The 24,494-nt window shown below is 41.6% G+C and overlaps 1 long non-coding RNA gene across 1 annotated transcript; it reads right to left on the reverse strand.

Moving 5' to 3' along the window:
* Positions 1 to 640: 640 nt before the first annotated feature.
* Positions 641 to 24,084, reverse strand: LOC112061092 (uncharacterized). The gene is made up of 3 exons (XR_002890098.3): positions 23,844 to 24,084; positions 9,240 to 9,317; positions 641 to 2,988 (listed from the first exon to the last, which is right to left on the reverse strand). It is a non-coding gene; the product is annotated as an uncharacterized LOC112061092 (long non-coding RNA).
* Between the last annotated feature and the right edge of the window lie 410 nt (positions 24,085 to 24,494).

Genomic DNA, 24,494 nt, shown 5'->3' on the forward strand with positions numbered 1-24,494 from the left:
CTGGGCAATAAAATGGCAGATGAAATCCAATGTTGATAAATGCAAAGTAATGCACATGGCAAAATGTAATCCCAACTATACATACAAAATGATGGGGTCTAAATTAGCTGTTACCCATCAAGAAAGAGATCTTGGAGTCATTGTGGATAGCTCTCTGAAAACATCTGCTTAATGTGAAGTGGCAATCGAAAAAGCTAACAGAATTTTGGAAATCATTAGGAAAGTGATAGATAAGACAGAAAATATCATATTGCCTCTATATAAATCTATGGTACGCCCACATATTGAATACTGTGTGCAGATTTGGTCACTCCATATCAAAAAAGATATATTGGATTTGGAAAAGGTACAGAGAAGGGCAACAGAAATTATTAGTATCAGAGGGGTAGCCATGTTAGTCTGAATCTGTAAAAAGCAACAGAGAGTCCTGTGGCACCTTTAAGACTAACAGAAGTATTGGGAGCATAAGCTTTTGTGGGTAAGAACCTCACTTCTTCTGTTGCATCTGAAGAAGTGAGGTTCTTACCCATGAAAGCTTATGCTCCCAATACTTCTGTTAGTCTTAAAGGTGCCACAGGACCCTCTGTTAGAAATTATTAGTGATATGAAACACCTTCTGTATGAGGAGAGATTAAAAAGACTGGGACTTTTCAGCTTGGAAAAGAGATGACAAAGAGGGGATATGATAGAGGTCTATAAAAGCATGAATGGTGTGGAAAAATTGAATAAGGAAATGTTATTTACTCCTTCACATAACAAAAGGACTAGGGGTTACCCAATGAAATTAATAGACAGCAGATTTAAAACAAACAAAAGAAAGAAACTCCATTTCTTCACAGTCAGCCTGTGGAACTCTTTGCCTGGGGATGATGTGAAGGCCAAAACTATAACAGGGTTCCAGTAAGAACTAGATAAGTTCATGGAGGATAGATCTATCAATGGCTATTAGCCAGGGTGTGCAGGGATGCAACACCATGTCCTGAGTGTCTCTAGCTGCTGTTTGCCAGAAGCTGGGAATGGGCAACAGGAGATGAATCATTTGATGATTGCCTTTTCTGTTCATTCGCTCTGAAGCACATGGTATTAGCCACTGTTAGAAAACAAGACAGAATACTGAGCTAGATGGACCATTGGTCTTACCCAGTATGGCCAATTCAGATGTTCTTATATAGAATCCAGAGGTATCTGACCGCCTGCTGTAACCCACTAGACCCCCCACTCGCCTCCCAGAGCTGAGATAGAAACCACAGGTCCTGATGGAGGCTCTATCTCCACAGAGTTAGTAACAAAGTAAGAATATACATTAAAATTTTTAACTAATCAGTGTCCCTTAAGTGACTTGCCACAAGACATCAGACCATGTTAGTGTTAGAGCTGAGTGGGTCTAATTTTTTTTTAATTTTCTTTCTTTTTTGTAGGAATTATATACAATGCTCCTGTCAGCTAATTGCTAAGTTATCTGCCAAAAAACTAGAGTCTTCAAGTGCCTAAGTATCCCCTGGAATCATGGTTAAAGTCTCTTCCTCACCCGCAAATCTGAAATGGCACCCGTGCAGGGCAGTGGACAACCTAGGAATAAATCCAGATATCTTGAGACCCAGACTTATCTGCTGGACCATGCTTCCATACTCAAGGTGTGCAAGCAGGAAATGGAAAGCCAGATGTTTATGTAGCATGCAGTCTCAATGTACTGGTTAAAACATTACAGTGGCAGAGAGAATAGTCTGTCTGGAGCTTCCATAGGTGCTATAGAGGAAACCTGCAGGATGGAGGCTGAACAGATGTCTTGTCACAGCACTCAGCTGATTTATCTTTGATCACAACTCTGGGAAACTGAAATTCTAGACTGCACAAGGAAAGTGCTGTGGGGAGCTGCCATGATGACTGATTTGCATAACAAAGTTAAAGCTGGCTAAGCCAGGCCCCAACTTGCTCCCTTTGGCCAAATCTTGCTGTTTCCAATATCCCAGAACATCCATGTTCACATAGTGTCTTGTATGCAATATAGTTCTTGATATAAGACATGTTTTTCTTATGATATCTATATGTATTTCTGCTTGTGTCTATGTTGGAACCAGTGTTCTAGCTTAAGGACAATTAGTGTTTATAAGACGTTGCCTTTGGACATAGAGGGGTGGGATATGGTTGCTCAGAGGTAGGGTCTAAGATACAGTTCATTCTCTTCAATACAAATTGATTGTGAACTCTTTCCCCAGTTGTCTTTAGTGAATCAGGCCAACTTCTATGTCATTCACATCACAAGGACATCAGTCACATTTTCAGGTTAAAGCTTGACAACCTCTTCTTTCCCCATTATGACTGATTGGTGCCTTTACAGCAGGACATTCTCTTGAAAACAAATTCATGTTTTCCCATTGGCCATACTTAGTAGGAAGTCTTGTGTGGTCACAGGTACAATCATGAAAGCTGTGTTAGCTTAATAAGATGAATGGCTCAGTGAGTTGGGAAAAAGATAGTGGGTACATCACTGTGGTCCACTTTCATAATGAGTGTGAGCAAAAGCTACTTATATGGGTATCCCATGAGAGATTGCTGAACTATTTTTGGAGAACTTGAATGGGGAGTGAGATGATCGTGTGACACTTAGGGACAGGGAGAATAGTATTGGCTGACTAACACAAATCCATATACTAATGGGGTTTTTAACAAAGCATGTGATTGGAGCAAGCCCCCAGAGCTTGTCAATGGGACTAGTGAGCTGGGCCTACAGTTTAGAGGTACCTTGTTTTCCCTATCCACTAGCTGCTGGTCTTTAGTCACAGTAGGACTCTGAGTTGAGTGTTATCTACTTCTGGTTATTGACTTTAATTTAATCGTTTTAGTTCCATCATAGGTTTTGCTATCTCTAACTTCTCATAGGTCATCTTGTCCACACCCTTGTCACTTCAGGAATTTCCCCTACAGACTTGTTCAATCGGATCCTTTTTCAGATACTGCTTCTCTCTGGCAGAGTCATATCTTCTCTTTCTATAAGGAATAATCACAAGACAGTAATTACTTTGTAATCTTCTTTGGTGAAGACTAATGCAAAGATATAATTCAGTCTTGCCAAATATAAGACATCTCTCTGTACAAATTTAGACTTTTGTGTTGATGGGTTTTTCTATGGGAAGTATCACAAGGGAGCAGATCAAGGATACCCTGAACATCAGACAATTTCAGGATTTTAAAGAAAACAATTGAGTTTGTTTAATCACAATGAAACCTAATTTTTATTTTCTTGCTTTGGTGCCCCTTGCCAAAGAGCCCCCCCCTTTGGATATTGCCAAAATACAGTATTAATAGATTAGCACTTTCTTTTAGTCTGGTTGCTTTCACTGTATTCAATAACAAATAATAGGCCAAACAGGAATCATGAAACTTCTTATTTTTATAGTTCAAATTTAGACTCCTTGATATTTTTAGTCTTGACACAAATAGATTTCTTTTTTGGAATGTTAAATCACAATCAGATTTAATTCTATTTATTTGATTTCTTTTTTGTTGTTGTAGAGGGGAAGGAGTGGGGTGTGTGGTGTGGGAGTGGGGGAGAAGCGCGTTTATACACATGCCTACGCATATGCTTTGTGTGTCTTGCTCTCTTGCAACCTCACACATATACAAAATATAAAAACTGAAATCATCACTCAGTAACTTCCTCCCCTAGGGGCAGGTCTTTATCAACTGTATTGTAGTAGCATCAAGACGTCTCCATCAAGTTCAGGGCTTGTTGTGCTACGTGCTGCATTGATCGATATTCTTGAACAATTTTCTTTTAGATTCTCCCAGTTAGAAAATTAAAAAATAAAATACAATAAACAGTCAGGCAATATTTCCCCTCAGAAACCTTTGATTTTGACACAACTGCATATTCTCACAGGATATATAATTTTTGGACAAAATATTGACTAGCTCTTTCCATGTAACTGCTGAATTTTTAGTGTTTAACCAGTGAGTCTGGAGGAGAGGTAAGTTTCTACCGACTTTTTGAAGTTCATACTCCTGTTTTTGTTTATGAAAAAGTGTGTGAACTCATACTATTGTTTGTGCTTTGGACATGCAAATACTTGTGTGTGGTAGAACTTGCATGACACTTACTCATAGATTTTAAGGCCAGAAGTGACCATCGTGATCATCTAGTCTGACCTCCTGCACATCACAGGTCACATAACCTCACCCACCCAGTTGAGTAGTCTAACATGAATGCAGATATCACATCTTTTACATCATGGACAAAGGGATGAATTTGCAAAGAGTAGGCATATTTGCACATATATTCAGTTTTGCTCACCTACATATGCAGATAGAGAGAGAGAGCAATTTTTATTTTATATTTACCTCATATCAGAATAGATGCAAGTTTTAATTTAACCATGAGTATTGTTGAGGAAGTTTACAAAACAATTTCAACCTGGTTTCACCAATTCAGCTAAAAAGAGATTTTTATACTATTCTGTACTTTTCTTTTTTAATTGCCTGGAAGAAGGAGTTGGGATGACCATCTAGCACCAGGGATTTATGAATGTATAATGAATGGTACACATCCTGCACTTATGTATTAACGCAAACATTAGGAAAATACTCACTTGGAAAGCTGGAAGGAGGTCCCAGTTCTGCCTTTCATGTATCCTTTGTAAATTAATTAACTGGCCTGAATTGTAGTTTTAATTAACATAACCACTGAATTCCACTAATCTGTTTGTTTTGAAAATGTTGCAACATTATCACTGAAGGAAGCTTTGTCAATGAACATGGAAATAGTAATTTTTTCAACATGCCTTCAGTAACTGAGCTGCCTAGGAGGTCATAGGTGGGGCTCCAAACAGTAAATCATTTTGGTTTACAGTAAATCAAAATGTATGATTCCTGTTTCTTGGATATGGCTGGCAACTAACTTTTTTTTTTAAACAAGTAATCAAGTCTGATTTAATTAGGTCATTGTATCTGGCATTCTCTCTGTGTGTGAACAGCATCTGACACACATATTTTTTATTAATGCTCAGTTCCAATAAAACACTCACATACTGGATTGTACACTATTCAGGATCAGATTAATATTCAAAGAACCTGGCTAAACATTCTGGCTTGTTGGCTTAGGGGGCCTTCCTTCTCTGTGTGCTAGAAAGGGTGATCAAATTTCTAAATACCTATCCTTTTTTTGGCACTTATCTTGTGTATGTAGTTGGTGGAAAAGTTTTTTCGTTACAAGGACCATCCATATTTTGTTAGACCTCAATTCAATAGGAGGAGGGGGATACACATTCCAATGCAATTCAAAGTCTAGCTGCTAACAATAAATGAGATAAGTTTGTTGTTCTGTTTAAAATGCAGTACTTTACTGCATCATTAAGTAAGCAGGTAAAGCTATCTCTAGAAGATTCAGCTAGCTCCCCAAAGGCAGTACAAATCTTTCCAAACCATGCATAAAGGGGTGAAAATCTTGCCCCTTTGAAATCAATAGAAGTTTTGCCATTGACTTCAGTGAGTCCAGGTTTTCACCCAGGTTGTTCATTGAAATGCCTTTGGTCAATTGCAGCAGTGATGTAAATGGTTGGTGGTGCCATTTACAAATTGCAGTCCTATGTCAATGTCAATCCAGAGTAACTTCACAGAATTCAGGGACTTTCAGGCTAATGCTGGTGTATGTGAGAAGAGTTTGTCCTGTCCGCTGCACACTGGTCAGAAGATCAATGTATATGATTAAGTTGCACAAGTTTGATATTCTGTGGGTGTGTAAAACAAGTGTGTGTGTGTGGATGGGGGGGGGCGTGTAGCAGGAAAAATAAACAGTGTAAGAGATGATCTGATTTATCTTGGACTCTTCCGTTAGTTACTTTTCCTGTTAGTACGTGAACCTCTTTTCTGACCCATATACCACCAACATAGAATCAAAGAATCATAGAATATAGGGTTGGAAGGGACCTCAGGAGGTCATCTAGTCCAACCCCCTGCTCAAAACAGGATCAATCCCTAACTAAATCATCCCAGCCAGGGGTTTGTCAAGCCTGATCTTAAAAACCTCTGGGGAAAGAGATTCTATCACCTCCCTAGGTAATCCATTCCAGTGCTTCACCTCTCTCCTAGTGAAATAGTGTTTCCTAATATCCAACCTAGACCTCCCGCACTGCAACTTGAGACCATTACTCCTTGTTCTGTCATCTGGTACCACTGAGAACAGCCTAGCTACATTCTCTTTGGAATCCCCCCTTCAGATAGTTGAAGACTGCTATCAAATCCCCCTTCATGCTTCTCTTCTGCAAACTAAACAATACCAGTTCCCTCAGCCTCTTCTCATAAGGCATAGGCTCCAGCCCCCTAATCATTTTTGTTGCCCTCCGCTGGACTCTTTCCAATTTTTCCACATCCTTCTTGTAGTGTGGGGCCCAAAACTGGACACAGTACTCCAGATGAGGCCTCACCAATGTCGAATAGAGGGGAATGATCACGTCCCTCGAACTTCTGGCAATGCCCCTACTTATACAGCCCAAAATGCCGTTAGCCTTCTTGGCAACAAAGGCACACTGTTGACTCATATCCAGCTTCTCGTTCACTGTAACCGCGACGTCCTTTTCTGCAGAACTGCTGCCTAGCCATTTGGTCCCTAGTCTGTAGCAGTGCATGGGATTCTTCCATCCCAACTGCAGGACTCTGCATTTGTCCTTGTTGAACCTCATCAGATTTCTTTTGTCCCAATTCTCTAATTTGCCTAGGACCCTCTGTATCCTATCCCTACCCTCCAGCGTATCTACCATTCCTGCCAGTTTAGTGTCATATGCAAACTTGCTGAGGGTGCTGTCCATATCATCCTCCAGATCATTGATGAAGATATTGAACAAAACCGACCCCAGGACTGACCCTTGGGGCACTCCGCTTGAAACCGGCTGCCAACTAGACATGGAGCCATTGATCACTACCCATTGAGCCCAATGATCTAGCCAGCTTTCTATCCACCTTATAATCCATTCATCCAGTCCATACCTCTTTAACTTGTCGCCAAAAATACTGTGGGAGACCGTATCAAAAGCTTTGCTAAAGTCAAGGAGTAACACATCTACTGCTTTCCCCTCATCCACAGAGCCAGTTATCTTGTCATAGAAGGCAATTAGGTTAGTCTGGTATGACTTGCCCTTGGTGAATCCATGCTGACTGTTCCTGATCACTTTCCTCTCCTCTAAGTGCTTCAGAACTGATTCCTTGAGGACCTGCTCCATGATTTTTCAAGGGACTGAGGTGAAATTGACTGGCCTGTAGTTCCCTGGATCCTCCTTCTTCCCTTTTTTAAAGATGGGCACTACATTAACCTTTTTTCAGTCATCCGGGACCTCCCCCAATCACCATGAGTTTTCAAAGATAATAGCCAATGGCTCTGCAATCACATCCACCAACTCCTTTAGCACCCTCGGATGCAGGGCATCCGGCCCATGGACTTGTGCTTGTCCAGCTTTTCTAAATAGTCCTGAACCACTTCTTTCTCCAAAGAGGGCTGGTCACCTCCTCCCCATGCTGTGCTGCACAGTGCAGTAGTCTGGGAGCTGATCTTGTTCGTGAAGACAGAGGCAAAAAAGCATTGAGTATATTATCTTTTTCCACATCCTCTGTCACTAGGTTGCCTTCCTCATTCAGCAAGGGGCCTGCACTTTCCTTGATTTTCTTCTTGTTGCTAACAAACCTGAAGAAACTCTTCTTGTTACTCTTAACATCTCTTGCTAGCTGCAACTCCAAGTGTGATTTGGCCTTCCTGATTTCACACTTGCATGCCTGAATATTTTTATACTCCTCCCTGGTCATTTGTCCAATTTTCCACTTCTTGTAAGCTTCTTTTTTGTGTTTAAGATCAGCATGGATTTCACTTTTAAGCCAAGCTGGTCGCCTGCCATATTTACTATTCTTTCTACACATCGGGATGGTTTGTTCCTGCAATCTCAATAAGGATTTTTTAAAATACAGCCAGCTGTCCTGGACTCCTTTCCCCCTCATGTTATTCTCCCAGGGGATCCTGCCCATCAGTTCCCTGAGGGAGTCGAAGTCTGCTTTTCTGAAGTCCAGGGTCCATATTCTGCTGCTCTCCTTTTTTCCTTTTGTCAGGATCCTGAACTCAACCATCTCATGGTCACTGCCTCCCAGCTTCCCATCCAGTTTTGCTTCCCCTACTAATTCTTCCCAGTTTGTGAGCAGCAGGTCAAGAAGAGCTCTGCCCCTAGTTGGTTCATACGTACAATGTTACCTCACTGTTGACTTGCAGCTGAATTTGGATAGAAGCTTCCAAGGGAGTTGCAACCTGCTTACTCCAGATTTAGACTGGAGCATTGATGGGGCTGCAGGGATACTACTGCCTCTGGAGTTGGCACTCTCCCCAACACAGTTCTGGGCTCAAGAGGTGTTGCATGGGGAGGGATAGCCTCAGCTGGCCCACTCTTCCTCAGGTGCTGCAGTACCTACTTGCATATTCATCCTTCATGACTCACTTCAGCAGCACTGCACAAAACAAGGCCTGAAGATCAGATACCAGTTGTGGGCCCAATTCCTCCCTTGCAACAGGTCTGACACTTCTCCTTTTGAATGTCAACAGCAAAACTTCCATTGATTTCAATGGTGCTAGTTCAGATCTGTAAGTAGGTGCAACTCCTGTTGATTTTTGTGTTTTGTATTTGCACCCACTGATACAGTTTGAATCTATATTTAATATTTATAAACCCTAAAAATGTAACTCAGAAAAAATAAACCAAGTGGGTTAAATTTATCCTTGGTATGAACTAACTCCACTGATTTGCGGCGTCACACCAGAGATGAATTTGGATCTTTATCTAGATGCATGACAGCAGGATTTTCATGTAGTAATGCAAGCTGATTAAGCCAGAGCAATTCATTAGTTCAGTGCTCCTAATTGCTGTTTTTACGAAACCCTGCAGACTTCCTGCATGCAGCTGTAATTGTTTTAATATATGTACTTTTCCCCCCAGTACAGCTAGGTTCACAAAAATATTTTTGGAGCTCAAACCACCCCGGTGACTATTGAATGAATGGAATGCATAAACTGTAGCACTCCAAAATCTCATGCACAGTATGAGCACAATTTCAACCCTAGAGAGGCCAGAAAAATCACTTGATCACATGGAAAAATTAAAAGTAATGTCACTGAGATACTCCAAGTATATTGATGTTTGTTTTTCTATTTCTACAATTGATTTCAGTACTTGTGAAAAGCATAGAACAGCAGTACCCATTACAAGATCCCTTACCAGTCCTCATCAATGTGTCTCTATTCTGATCTTGAGGGTAGTTCTTTCTCCATGCTAATTCAGTACTTGGCTTCTCTGCTGAACATGACAAGAAAGGGGGCAGGTTAGTACCAGTTTTGAGGGTGTCTTGGATAGTCCACTAGGAACTAGGCAGAAACCACCAGCTAGCTCACTTTTGTTTTACAGTAATCTATGGGAATGGCAGTTTCAGAGCACTTTCAGGTGATCTTAGATGCTTAGGACAGATCATCAGTTGGAGTAAATGATCACTGCTCCACCAGCTGAGGGTCTGCCCCTTAGATTATATGAGCAGAAATACACAGATGTTGCCTAGGATCAGATTTTTGTCTGTCTCCAGCCTGGATGCACAAGATGAGATATTGCACCATGCTATTCAAGAGCGCAACATAAACTCTCTCCTGTATACCTCTTGAGGCACCTAGTTTCCTGGAATTCCCTAAGGGACACTTTGTGCTGGCAGCAGTGTGGAGCCAGATTCTGGCACAAACAGAGTGAGTGGTGAGAGTGCAAGGCATCTGCAATGTGCCTTCTACTAGGAGGCCTGTAGATAGTTGAAGTTACTTTCCATATGAGAAGCACTGGCTGAAAAGAGGTTGTGACTGGAGTAAATTGATTATGCTCCTTTGTGGGGACTTCTGCCAAAAGAAGACCGCTTTAATCTCCCTGGTATTTTACAGAACCGCTGGAAGACTTCAGTGATGGAAACATTGCCTGAGCTCTTATAAGGTCTGTTCCCTTTTGGCCCAGTGCCACACTGGCACAGAGGTGTAACATGCATCTCCTTAAGCCAGCAAGAGTTGAAGCTGACCCAACTGCTGAAAAAAGTCCTATTGAAAGAACTGACAAAATGACATGGGTGCCAATAAAGTGGGTGCAGAGCAGTGACTCTAGGTTTGTCCTAGAGTAACAAACTCAGTGTATTAGGAAGACTGCAAACTCTTACCCTACTGACTAAATCTGAAACTTGGAAGGAAGTAAATAAAACTACTCACTTTTGTTAGATGTTTGGCTGTGTGCGTGTGTTCTCCGTGTGTGCTGCCCCAGCTCTGTGCACACAGTCGGCACAGCAGACTTCGAGCGAAGTGCCAATGATCACAAGATCCATTAAGGTATGAAGGCACCAGGCCAGGTTTATTGTTGACAAAGCACAGTAATAGCACCTGGCAGACTCTATGAGGATACTAAGACATGTATGCTCGTGACAATAGACACAGCTCAGTGAATGGCGGAACTTTCCATTCCTGCCTTGTTTGGACCAAGACACTCTCTCAGAGATACCTCTTTATACCCTGATACAAATAAATTACATACTGCCTCTCTGACATAGTTAGTTACTGCCCCCTGATGTGGCTATCACCCATCTCCTTGTACATGTTGGTTTGATCAAAATGTCTCCATTCATCACACTGTCATAGAATCATAGAATATCAGGGTTGGAAGGGACCTCAGGAGGTCATCTAGTCCAACCCCCTGTCCAAAACAGGACCAATCCCCAACTAAATGAACCCAGCCAGAGCTTTGTCAAGCCTGACCTTAAAAACCTCTAAGGAAGGAGATTCCAACACCTCCCTAGTAACTCATTCCAGTGCTCCACCACCCTCCTAGTGAAAAAGTTTTTCCTAATATCCAACCTAAACCTCCCACACTGCAACTTGAGACCAATTACTCCTTATTCTGTCATCTGCTACCACTGAGAACAGTCTAGATCCATCCTCTTTGGAACCCCCTTTCAGATAATTGAAAGCAGCTATCAATCCCCCCTCATTCTTCTCTTCTGCAGACTAAACAATCCCAGTTCCCTCAGCCTCTTCTCATAAGTCATAGGCTCCAGCCCCCTAATAATTTTTGTTGCCCTCCGCTGGACTCTTTCCAATTTTTCCACATCCTTCTTGTAGTGTGGGGCCCAAAACTGGATGTAGTACTCCAGATGAGGCCTCACCAATGCCAAATAGAGAGGAATGATCACGTTCCTCTATCTGCTGGCAATGCCCCTACTTATACAGCCCAAAATGCCATTAGCCTTCTTGGCAACAAAGGCACACTGTTGACTCATATCCAGCTTCTCGTTCACTGTAACCCCTAGGTCCTTTTCTGCAGAACTGCTGCCTAGCCATTTGGTCCCTAGTCTGTAGCAGTGCATGGGATTCTTCCATCCCAACTGCAGGACTCTGCATTTGTCCTTGTTGAACCTCATCAGATTTCTTTTGTCTCAATTCTCTAATTTGTCTAGGTCCCTCTGTATCCTATCCCTACCCTCCAGCGTATCTACCACTCCTCCCAGTTTAGGTTATCTGCAAACTTGCTGAGGGTGCAGTCCACGCCATCCTCCAGATCATTGATGAAGATATTGAACAAAACCAGCCCCAGGACCAACTCTGGGAGCACTCCACTTGATACCGGCTGCCAGCTAGACATGGAGCCATTGATCACTACCTGTTGAGCCCGATGATCTAGCCAGCTTTCTATCCATCTTATAGTCCATTCATCCAGCCCATACCTCTTTAACTTGCCACCAAGATTACTGGGGGAAACCTATCAAAAAGAAATAACACGTCCACTGCTTTCCCCTCATCCACAGAGCCAGTTATCTTGTCATAGAAGGCAATTAGGTTAGTCAGGCATGACTTGCCCTTGGTGAATCCATGCTGACTGTTCCTGGTCACTTTCCTCTCCTCTAAGTGCTTCAGAATTGATTCCTTGAGGACCTGCTCCATGATTTTTCTAGGGACTGAGGTGAGGCTGACTGGCCTGTAGTTCCCCGGATCTTCCTCCTTCCCTTTTTTAAAGATGGGCATTATATTAGCCTTTTTCCAGTCATCCGGGACTTCCTCTGATGCCATGAGTTTTCAAAGATAATGGCCAATGGCTCTGCAATCACATCCGCCAACTCCTTTAGCACCCTTGAATGCAGTGCATCTGGCCCCATGGACCTGTGCTCGTCCAGCTTTTCTAAATAGTCCTGAACCACTTCTTTCTCCGCAGAGGGCTGGTCACCTCCTCCCCTGGGAGCTGATCTGATCTTTTAGGAAGAGTGGGTGTGTTCTGGTTATCCTTGGGGAATGTTTTTGCACCATCCTGGATATCAGGATGTTCTGGTACCACTCTTCTGGAATGTGCTTGCATGAGAGCTCTTAGGAATGTGTGTTTCTGCAATATCTGCCCTGTTCTTGCCAGGTTCTGTGAACTTGCAAGCAGGCAGAGCCTGACGTTTGCTCACAGCCTGACTTTTGCTAACTTTGTTTTATATCAGCAAAACTTGCCCACTACTTTAGTTCAGGCCTCATACCAGGCCTCTGATACAAGGGCTTATGTCTCAGGTGCTCTTCCTTCTAAACTCACTTACTTTGGAGACTTTTTTTTGTAATTTTTCTGTTTCTGTGAAATCCCACCTTCTCTCTTGAGGCTCCTCCTCTCTTGCCTCATCTTTCCTCATCATAAATAAAACACTGAACACAGGGATGTACACGTGCATTGAACAGTTCCAATTTCAGATAGGCAGCAGTGAAGCTTGTAGGCATTTCAATTGTGCTGTTTAAAAATGTGCACACTTGTCCCACATGGCAGAAGATCCAAAACAGTCTTTTGTCTTCCATAACTTCACCTATGGAAACCATAAAACCTTTCAGTTTGTTTGCAGTCTCATTTCTTAACCTACCCAAGGGTGGCCTGTTCATATAGATGAACTAGGCAGTTGCCTAGGGTGCCAAGTTAAATGGGGTGCCAAATTCGAGGGGGGAAAAAATCAAATTTGAAAAAAAATATGAAAAAGATGAAAAAAATAGAAATAAAATAACAGAGATGTCATTATTTCAATTCCTGTGCATGTACAGAGGGAATATGAATTATAATTCATTTCTCTACATTTCTGAGAATTTATTAATATGCCAAATCTTTTATTTACTGCAAAAATAAATAATATTTTAGCAATTTTTTTTTCAATTTGCGATGTAGGGTCAAGATGACCCACTCTGCAATTTTGATAAGCAAGAACTCAGCCACAATGAAACACATCTGCCAGCGGCAACTCACTCGAATATACATCAAGGTCGCATAACCAGAAATTCATGTGGAGCGGAGATATCGTGAGTTGATACATTTCAAACGGTCATTTTAACACACGTTACAGGTAGATGGTTTAGAATCGAGCGAATACTGTGGAAAATTGTGTTTCTCAGTGCCAAAGAATAAAGAATAATGTCTTTCAACATTATAAATCCAAAGTGTGAGTATCTTTAAGTGTTATTAAACCTTAGCGTTATTATCAGGCTATATAATTATGAACTTTTCTTTGTTATAACTGGTTAACATGTAATAAATAAGGTCCATACAAGAAAAGTAACAGCGTTAACACTTAATAGACTACAAAAGTGATGATGTCACACTCCAAGCAGGTAACCGTGAGGAAGGGGATTACTTTCCAAACAACTGATGTCGGGTTATAACGTCGAAAAAGGTCATTTTGTTTCCATGTAAACGCTGTAACTAACTGTTTTAATACGTAAGTAACTGTATTTTATTAATCATTGAACCTTTAAACAGTGAAAAGACATGTTGGGATGGCTGCAATGTGGTTTAAATTGCCAACCATGTGGTGTGTCAGCCATCTTTAACGCTATAATGCTTGCAGTCGGGAGCACAGTTAGTACATAACAATATTCAAATGCCCCATGGCAGAAAGAGGAAAAAGAAAACCCTCAGGAGTTGAGTATCATAAATGAAAGGCTGAGAAGGAAAAGGACCAAGCAAAACAGCAGGGATCCTTCTTGAAATATCTTCTCTTTAATCCAAATAAAGATGGAAGCAGTTCGCAGCATCCAGATGAAGATATATTACTTTGAGAGGAGGTTAGCTCACATCCGCATGGAAGCAGTTTGGAAACTCAAGATGATGGAAACTTACTTCTAGATGAAGGCAGCTCACAGCATCAGACTGATATGGAAGTGGAGAAAATGTATTCACCTTCAGAGAGACATGCAGAAATTGAAGTAAATGAAGTAGAAGGAAGAAAGGATGAGGAAGTTACAAACAAGTTACAGTATGTAGACCCAGCTTCATGGCCCAGATGTGATGACAGTGTGCGGCAAATTCTCGTGGAACATGAACCCGAACAAATTCATGAATTTCCCTTCCCTAAGGATGGAAATAAAAGAAAATTTTCTGCTCACCATTACAAGAGGAAACTCATTAATAGGGAAGAAATTCATTGAAACTGGTTACAATATTCAGTGTTGAAGGACTCTGTGTTTTGCTTTTGCTGCAAGTTGTTTAGAAATCAAGCAATTGGTACATTGCTTACTGAAAATGGTTCAAAGGACTGGAAAAACATATCTTCAATTCTCTCTTCACATGAAAGAAGTACAGAACATTTGGAATGTTTTCAAAATTGGAAAGAACTTGAATTATGATTGAAAAAAGGAAAAACTATTGATGAAGAAAATTTACGTGTGATCAAGAAAAAAAGAATATTGGCAACAAATATTAGAGTGTCTGATTGCTTTAGTGAGAGTTCTCGGTGGGCAAAATTTAGCATTCTGCGGCCACGGTAGAAATGAAAAATTATACACTCCAGGTAATGGAAACGTTTTAAAATTTGTTGAATACCTAGCTTTGTTTGATCCAGTCATGAAGGAACAGCTACATAAAATAACTGATCATGAAACACAGGTTCATTACTTAGGAAAAAATATGTAGAATGAACTGATTCAAATCCTAGCAAATGCCATTAAAAAGATAATTGTAGAAGCTTCCCATTCTGCAAACTACTTTTTAATAATACTGGACTGTTACACCAGATGTGAGTCATATTGAACAAATGACAATGATCATTTGTTTTGTGGATATGGAAAAGTCTGCAGATGAAGATAATGTTGAAGTGCTCATAAAGGAACATTTTTTGGGTGTCGTACCACTGAAGGAGATGACTGGAGCATTTATGACTGAAACTATTCTACAAGACCTTGAAACAATGTCATTATCTGTTGAAAACTTACATGGGTAAGGCTATGTTAATGGGAGTAATATGAAGGGTAAAGACAATAGTGTGCAAAGGAGAATGATGGAAATCAATCCTAGGGCCTTTTCTCATTCCTTGCAGTGTGCATTCTCCGAATTTGGTTGTCAATGATGCTGCTAGATGCTGTTTGGAGGCAAGCAGTTTCTTTGACCTGGTGCAATGTGTTTATGTGTTTTTCTCAGGCTCAACACGCCGTTGGGAGATTCTGACTTGCCATGTGAATTCTCTAACTGTGAAACCACATAGTCAGACAAGATGGGAGAGTCACATTGATGCTTTGAAGCCTCTTCGCTATGAACTTGGAAACATTTATGATGCCCTAATTGAAATTTCTGATGATACTACCTTTACTGGATCATCTGGCAATATGGCACGTTCAGATGCAGAAGCTCTTTCAAATGGCCTTTCCAAGTTCAAATTTGTGATTTCACTCATTTTGTGCTATAATATCCTTTTTGAGATTATCCTCACTAGAAAGCATCATCAGGAAAAGAACTGCAGCAAACTAAAAATATTCTGGAGGAATTCAGAAGTGATGAAGGGTTCGAAAGAACACTGGTAGATTCTCTTGAGCTTGCTGGAGAAATAGACTTTCTGAGAGAATTTGAACCAGAGACAGTTTGCATTCGGAAAAAGAAACAGCAATTTTCATATGAAGGACGAGACACACCCATTCAGAACCCAAAACAAAGGTTCAAAGTTAATTTCTACTTCGCAGTCCTTGATACTGCTAATCACTCGGTTGACGAAAGATTTCAACAGATGCAGCAGCTAGAGTCAGTATTTGGCTGTCTATATGATATCCACAGCTTGCAAAAGAAAACAGCAAAACAGGTAAGATAATTTTGTATAAAACTGGAGTCAGTATTGACTCATGAAAATTCAAAAGACATTGATGCTACAGATTTGTGTAGTGAGCTTCAGGCTTTTTCAAGATGACTTAAACATTCCAGTCCTGAAGAAGTACTGACGTTTGTTTGTGAAAATAAACTCACAGACAGTTTTCCAAACATTTTTATAGCTCTACGCATTCTTTTAACTTTGTCAGTTTCCGTAGCTAGTGGGGAACGTAGCTTCTCAAAGTTAAAATTGATAAAAACATTCATATCTGTGTTCAACAATGGTGCAAGGGAGACTTGTTGGACTTGCCAGAATGTCAATGGAGCATGAAATAGCTGGAAAACTGGATCTAAAAGAACTAGTGGCTGAATTTTCAAACCTTAAAGCAAGAAAAGTCATGTTTTAAGAGCACAGAGGTTTTTTTTATTCGGAGAGTTTTGTAAATACAGGTTAAAGTTCATTGAAGAGTTTTCTTATTTCTTTCTATATTGGATGTCGTCATAATGGCAGCTAAAACATGATAGCGTAATGGATGATTTTGGATTTGTAATAATAAAAATAATTAACATTTTAATGCATTTTTATTTGAAATGGGACTGAAATCATCTAGCTGTCGTGTAAAAATCTATTCTGAAAATTTCGTGTCTCTATTTTATCTGATCTCAGAAACATTGGATGGACAGACAGACGGATGGACAAACTGAATAATTAAGCCTCTGTTTAAAAAAAAAAAAGCTTACAAAACATTAAAAGGAAAAAAGGGGCAAAATGTTTCCCAGTTTACCAAAAACCTCAGCCTAGATCTGCCCTTAGGGTTTGGGGGCGGGGGTGCACCGATTGCATGGTTTGCCTAGGGCACCAGTTGCTGGCAGCTAGTCTAGGGCCACCCCTGAACCTACCTAATAATAATCCTAACTGGAAATGGTCCTTGTACTAGATGCATAAATTATCAAGTCTGCCCCCTTCATCATATTTAATTTATATAACTCATTAGTTTAGAAGTAGAGTGATTGAAGGAACTTGAGCATATTCATACCATAATCAATGAGTGTAGGCTAGATTCCTAAGATAACTATTGCAGACAGCACTGGCATAAATACTTTTTATTTAAGTTGACCTCTTTAAAACTTAGATACCATCTGTAACTCTTCCTTAAGTAACATACATACATTGCTTGGCTTTTGAAACAGTTCAGCTTGCATAATTTATTTTGCTGCCATTTGCTTTAAGACTGAGTCAGACTACTAGACAACTCTGAAATGAATGACAATTTTCAGGCTCAGGCATTGCTTACGTGTCCTGATGAGTTCCCAATTGTTTTTCATATCTTAATAGAGATTGCATTATGAACCACATCCCCTCGCATTCGAAATTGCATGGACCTCTTTGCCTCACATTAATGATAACGTAAGATCTGTAGTAACTACAGCAATTTCTTACATGGACTACTTTCCTAATATTACTCTTCCACGTATGGTTTCAGAGTAGCAGCCGTGTTAGTCTGTATCCGCAAAAAGAACGGGCTGTAGTCCACGAAAGCTTATGCTCTAATAAATTTGTTAGTCTCTAAGGTGCCACAAGTACTCCTGTTCTTCTTCCATGTATGTTTCACAGTCTTTCAATGAAATGTAAGCAGATACCTTTCAGCCCTAACATTCCTAAACCTAGCCTGGGGTCCCAGCCCTCTGTAACCTGACCTTAGGTCAGGGAACCCTCCTGGCAGGAAGTCCTATCAGTTCCAACCATCACCCAAGCATGGGGATCCCTACTGACCCTAACCCTTACATATTCAGTGGAATTGGGACTGGAATGCAGGTGTCCCCTCCCAGGTGCATGCCCTAACAACTGGGTCTGAGTCATTCTCACTAAGGGTACATCTACACAACAGCAAGGAGGTGTAATTCCCATGTTGGGTAGATATGTTCAAGCTGTGGCCTAAAAATAGCAGTGTGGCGGTGGCAGCATGGGGGGAAAGCTTAGGTTAGCCAGATGAGTATGTACCGAGGAGCTTAGGTGGGGTTGCTCGTGGGTGGCTAGTCCAAGCTGCTGCCTGTGCCACCATGAGCACACTACTAATGTTAGTGTGCTAGCTCAAGCAGAGCTTGCGTGTGTACATCTACCCAAACTGAGAATTGCTCCTCCCAGCTATTTATAGACGTAGCCTGAATGTGTCTGGCTGAATGACTATTCAAGTATTTTATACAAAGTGGAACAGCTTCAAGAGAAGAAACTTAGAGAATACCCTGTAGCCTGGGGTTTGGGAGGGAGGACATTGTGGTTCAGGTCCCTGCTGTAGAGCAGGGACTTGAATCAGTCTCCCCCCACATCCTAGGTGAGTGCCCTAGCCAGTGGGCTAAAGGCTACAAGGGGGCTCCTCCTGCTCTGGTTTTGGAGTAACTGGAGATCTTTTGTTAACATTGAAACAAATACTCCTGAGTGAATTCTGCGCAAAAAAATTTAAAAATTATGCACACAATATTTTAAAATTCTGCAAGATTCTGCAAATTTTATATAAATACATGTGGCTCCAGCATGGCAGTGGGGAGCACAGGCCACTGGTTGCATTGAGGTGAGAGATCACACTGAAGCCCCCAGCTTCTCCCGGTGCAGGGACCTGACCCTGACACTGTGCAAAGGCCAGGCCTGCCCCAGAAACACCCCGGGGCTTAGTGTCAGGGGATTCAGGTGTGGGGTGAGAGGTTTCTGTGTGGGACAATCTGGGTGCAGGCGGCTCAGTGGGAGATCTGGATGCACAGAGTCATTAGGGGTTCTGGATGCAGGGGAAATGCAGGTGAAGGTGGTTGGGGCTCAGCAGGGGGAGCTGGGTGTTGGGGGAGTGGGGCTTGATGGGGTGGGAGTTGAGGTGCAACTGGTTGGGGATCAGTGGGTGGGGATCTGGGTGTGGGGAGCTCATGAGGGGTATCCAGGTGTAGGGGGGTAGGGATCTGTCAGGGTGAGGGTTCCACTGCTTAACAGTGGAACCCTGCTGCTGCCAAGGGGGCTCCCGTTTCCCCACACAATTCCCCTATCACCTTTTCTTCTCCATCCCCCACTCACTTCCACATTCCCCTCCCCCTGCCCTATTCCACATCCCTTCCTTCTCCCACTGCCTCTTTCCCCACCCCCTTCCCTCATTTCCTCCACACCCCCTTACCCAGCTCCCCTGCGGGCACTCACTGTTGCACAGAAAACAGGAAGGCTCCCAGCACACAGAAGGGGAGCACTACTGGCACGGCAGTGTTCAGCTGCAGAGTCAGGGGAGCCGAGAGGCAGCCTCCTTCAGCTGGGCAGCTCTGTGCTTACAGAAATGGGTGGGGGTGGGATGAGGGGCAGTGGCATGTAACCCCATGTGTCCCCCTATGGCTCACCTTGGTTTGGAGGGGGGTAATCCCCCCGCCCCCAACTGCGCCCATGGCTGTCCCTCTTCCCCGCATAGTTGTCTTCCCATTTTCTGCAGGAAATCACAGGAATTCTGGGGTGGGGAGAGGCATTTTCTGTGGGTGCACAGTCATGCAGAATCCCCCCCCAGGAGTAAAACAAACTGTTCTGATGTTTCAGTCAAAACAAAACAAAATTTTGGAAACAATTTGCCAAAAGTGGCATGACATGAAATGTTTTGGAAATCCGAATCTCAGAGAGGTGGAGGGAAAGGGGGAGAAATTTGCACAGTTCCACCAATAACCCTTATCCTAGCTCTGCGACCCCTGTCGGCCACAGCTCTGACCCCCGCCTGGGGATCCTTACTGACCCTCACACTAGCCTTGGGAGCCCTACCCTATGTAACTATTAATAATTAGAAATTAATTTAACTAAATTTAGTACAATTTAGAAACCAATTTAGTTAAATTGGTGCAACTTTTGTATGCAGGCAAGGCCTTATGATGCCCTTAGTCCTGTGTTATCTATCGGGAGCTGGCTCAGAATGTGGGGTGGAGCCAATGTGTGGCCATAATATATAAAGTTTGACACTCATTCAGGAGAATCATACAGAGAGGTGAAATTGTGATATTAACTCGCGAGAACTTTTTTCCCTAAAAGAAAGAAGTTAGAACCTGCCTGAAAGGAAAAATTAGGAAATTAAATCCACAAACTCAGCATGCAGGTTCCTAAAGAATATCTTATCAGCATCATAAACGCATACACTAGAATTTAAAAAGGAAGCAAGGAGAAAATCCCCTACAGCATGCTTAAGAGATAACGGGTTTTTTTGCCTGAATAATAAACTATTGTATCTTTTAAAAAATAGAATTCTAGACCAAATAATTCTAATAAATTGAAAGCTTTTGGCAGATAAGAGATGCTAAGTGGTAACTTGAAGAACTAATAACCAAAGATATAAAGACAAAGCATAAATTAAAATAATCAGCTATAAGATATCTGGGGGAGAGCCAGTGGGTCTGCTAGACCACCAGGAGGTGCAGGGGACCATCAGGGAGGAGACCGATGAGAAGCTTATTGGTTTGCTTTCTTTATATGCTAAAGGTGTTTTCCATTCTAAAATCAAGAAGAGGCTAAGTTGTAGCTTTCAGGAAAAATCTGATAACACCCTGTTGGTGGTAAATAGTGTGAGATCTGGGTTCCAGTCCAACTCAGAGATTTTTGGTGAAATAAATGTGTTCTCTGCTAGTTCTTTGATTGTTGATTCTGAAAGCCGGTTGATGTCATACACAGGCCTTGAGGACTACCTATTTAGGTGCTAATAGAGAGGGTTTTAATAACTTGCAAACTGTCTCTAATAAAAATAATAATTCTTTTACTGGACCAATATCTGCTGGTGAAAGAGACAAGCTTTTGAGCTTACACAGAGCTCTTCCGCAGGTCTGGGAAAGGTACTCAAATGCTTGTCTCTTTCACCTAGAGAAGTTGGTCCAATAAAAGATATCACGTCCTCCACCATGCCCCTCTAATATCCTGGGACCTACATGGCTACACCAACACTGCAAACAACAACGGAATATATTATTATTTTTATTATTATTTCTATAAAATCCACTAAATGCTTTCAGCACTTTACAAACAAAATAAACAAGAGCCCTAGATACTTAATCTTTCAAACACATGCACACTTGCTTAACCTTTGGCAGATGAGTATTTCCATTGAATTCACTGGTACTACATATGTGCTTAAAGTTAAAAGTGTTCTCTGGATGCGGGCCTAATTATAGACCTAATACAGTGCATGAAAGTAAACAATGGGGGAAGCTACAGGGAATGGGGGTGAGGATAACAAAATAAGGACTCATAGTCGTCGTAGATTTGTGCTCTTATTAATAGGTTCCACGATATATTTTAACAGTGTGGCTTTCGTTTTCCTTTTTTCTAACCAATTATATTCAAGAACCTTCATCGAAAATGTGAACCAAACGTTTTTAAAGGCTTGAAAAGTTTGGTTCATTTTTGTTTTGTTTTTGCCTATTTGTGTCAGACTCTGAAGGACCAGTCTGTAAAAGCTGCATTGCTTTTGTCTCTGACATCTGCTAAAGGTATTGGATTTTTCCAGAATTAGAGCCAAAATTACAGAGCCAAAATTGCAGTAACATAAATGTAAAATATTATGATACAATAAAAGCCATTGTGACAGATGTAAAAACTACTACAGCCTGCAACACACCTATTTATTTCTGAAGAATGTGGGAGATATCTATTTTTGTGAATATTATACATACCTCTGTCTATCATGTCTGCTACCTGGGTAAAAAGAGTTAATTTAGGGTATGTCTGCACTTAAAATGCTACAGCAGCACAGCTTCAGCCCCTCAGTGTAGACACTACAGCAATGGGAGGGATTCTCCATTGCTGTAGTTGATCCACCTCCTGGAGAGGCAGTAGCTAGGTCAATGGAAGAAATTTTTCATCAACATAGCACTGTCTATACTCGGTGCACAGCTACATCGGTCAGGGGTGTGGATTTTTCACACCCCTGACCGATGAACCTATGTAAATTTCCAGTGTAGACCAATCCTTAATCCTGGGAGGGTTCACACTTCTGAAGTAAGGCAAACAATGGTTATAGATAGCCCAATCACTGATGATTAACAATGCAGTTGTCAAAACCTGTTGTTTTGTCAAAGTCCAAGGGGAAATGATCAGCTAAAGACTATTGACTTGCTAATAACTCAGAACCACTGTAACAGACACAGAAGATTGGAAAATGGGGGGAAAACTCCAGGAGGACAGGAAGAAACAGATTTTGCTGTTCAAAGAGACTGTCTAGCAATGAGAGATGAGACCAGAACCCGCGAAGACTATGTGGGAGAAGACAAGGAGAAGTACATCTTGGACTCTCTGAAGGACAATAAGACTCAAATGGCTCTCAGAGAGGGAGAGAAAACTGTCATGCAAGTGTGTGTTGTTTTTTCATATATATGTATCTCTTGTGTTTTTGTCTGAATTAAGTGTGTGTGGGTTAGAGGTGCTTTTGCTAAGTCTGTTATTTTCTTTAACTATTACCAACTCCCTAACCTACTCACCCTGTCAGCCTTTCCTGGCCCTATTATCACCCAACATGACAGCAGGGGGTGCCACACACCCAAACTGAGTTACCTGAGTGCTTACCTGCGGGAAGCGGAGGCCAGCACATCCCTCGGCCCGTGCCGCTTCCCGCAGCCCCCATTGGCCTGGAGCGGCGAACCGCGGCCAGTGGGAGCCGCGATCGGCTGAACCTGCGGACGCAGCAGGTAAACAAACCGGCCCGGCCCGCCAGGGTGCTTACCCTGGCGGGCCGTGTGCCAAAGGTTGCCGATCCCTGGTCTAGATACTACTCAGACTCAAAAGCATGTAGGATCCAAAGTTTGGGTCCAATAGAGCAGCCTGGTGACTGTTCACAATGGAGAGATCAGCCAGGGCTAACACTAAGGTACTTACATGGTCCCCATTACTTTAGTATCTGAGCACCACATAACAATGTATTTATCCTCACAACACCCCCAGGATATAGGAAAGTACAATTATCTTCATTGTACAGATGGGGAATGGAGGCAAAGCCAAGACTAAGGGTGAAATCCTTGCTATATGGGAGTTAGTGGAAGTTTTGCCATTGACTCGAATGGGGCCAGCATTTCACCCTCAGTGTCTTACTCATAGTCACACAGGAAGTCTGTGGCAGAACAGGGAACTTCTCTTGGGTCTCCCAAGTCTCAGGTTAGCTCCCGAGCCATTTGTCTGTCCTGGCTTGTTTAAAAAGTTTAACTCTTGGGAAATTATAATTAGCAAAAGCAATACAAACCCCTCGTTCCCCTTCTCTGTTTAATTTTCATTAAATGTTCTAGAATTCCTGTATTGATTGGAAAGCAGAACTTCAGTAGGTATGGCAAAGGCTACACATACTCTTGTAATATAAAGTTCAGTTTATTTCCTAGGAACTAGTGTGGTTTAACAATGTAATACTTAAAAAAATAAAAAGGCTGGACTGTTGCTCTTAAGATTGTCATATTACCATCTTCAGTTTATTTGGAATCACTTCTCAGGTTACAACAGTAGGAATAACATGTCAGACACTGGTATCATTGACTGCAATTTTGCCCACTTGAGACAACATGGCCACTTTAAATCTGTTTAAACAGTACCAAGAGCCAAGGGCACAGGAACAACAACAACAAATCTAGATCATTATGCATAAGACCTTGTGAGACCTCAAACAAGGAAAATAGCATTAATCTATCACTTAAACCACTGCTCTGAGAATTTAAAAAGAAAACAAAGCACTATACACAATTGCTTCAACTAAATACCTTGTTCAGAAATGTGACTAACACTTAGTGGTGGTGGTTTCTTCATATTCACTAAGGAGGCATTTGTGGTGCTTGCAAGAATTCTTCTTTCTTCTGTACCCTGGTGCCAATTGGTGTCTGAGAACTCTGTCTAGGAAGCTCAGCCCTTAAAGGCACAACCTCTTATAACAGAGGGCAACCTTTGGCACGCGGCCACCAGGGTAAGCACCCTGGCGGGCTGGGCTGGTTTGTTTACAAAGGCACAAAAGCCCTTAAAGGCACAACCTCTTATAACAGAGGATGGTCGGGGCTCTTCAGGTAAGGTGGGGCTGTTTTTTTTTCTGCTAGAGATTTAACCACTTTGTTATATATGAAGAGTATAACATACCATCTCTTAACTTGCAACATTTACTCTTTTAGTACAGAATGCATTTTCTCAAACATTCAAAGTAAATCTTTAAACTAATTTGAGTTAAAATTTAATTACAAAATTGGCCTCCTAAGAAACTTTGCACCCAATGACAGGTTGGTTTTTTTTGGTCATGTATGCAGACACTTCAACCTTCCAATATAATTAAAACTCATTGCAATCTGATGCATAGGCTATATTTGAAGGAATTAAGCTGTGACTAAGCTAAATTAATAACGATTGTTGTATCTAATTGTTATGAT

The sequence above is a fragment of the Chrysemys picta genome, chromosome 3 (assembly GCF_011386835.1).
Source record: "Chrysemys picta bellii isolate R12L10 chromosome 3, ASM1138683v2, whole genome shotgun sequence".
In the NCBI taxonomy this organism is placed as follows: Eukaryota; Metazoa; Chordata; order Testudines; family Emydidae; genus Chrysemys; species Chrysemys picta.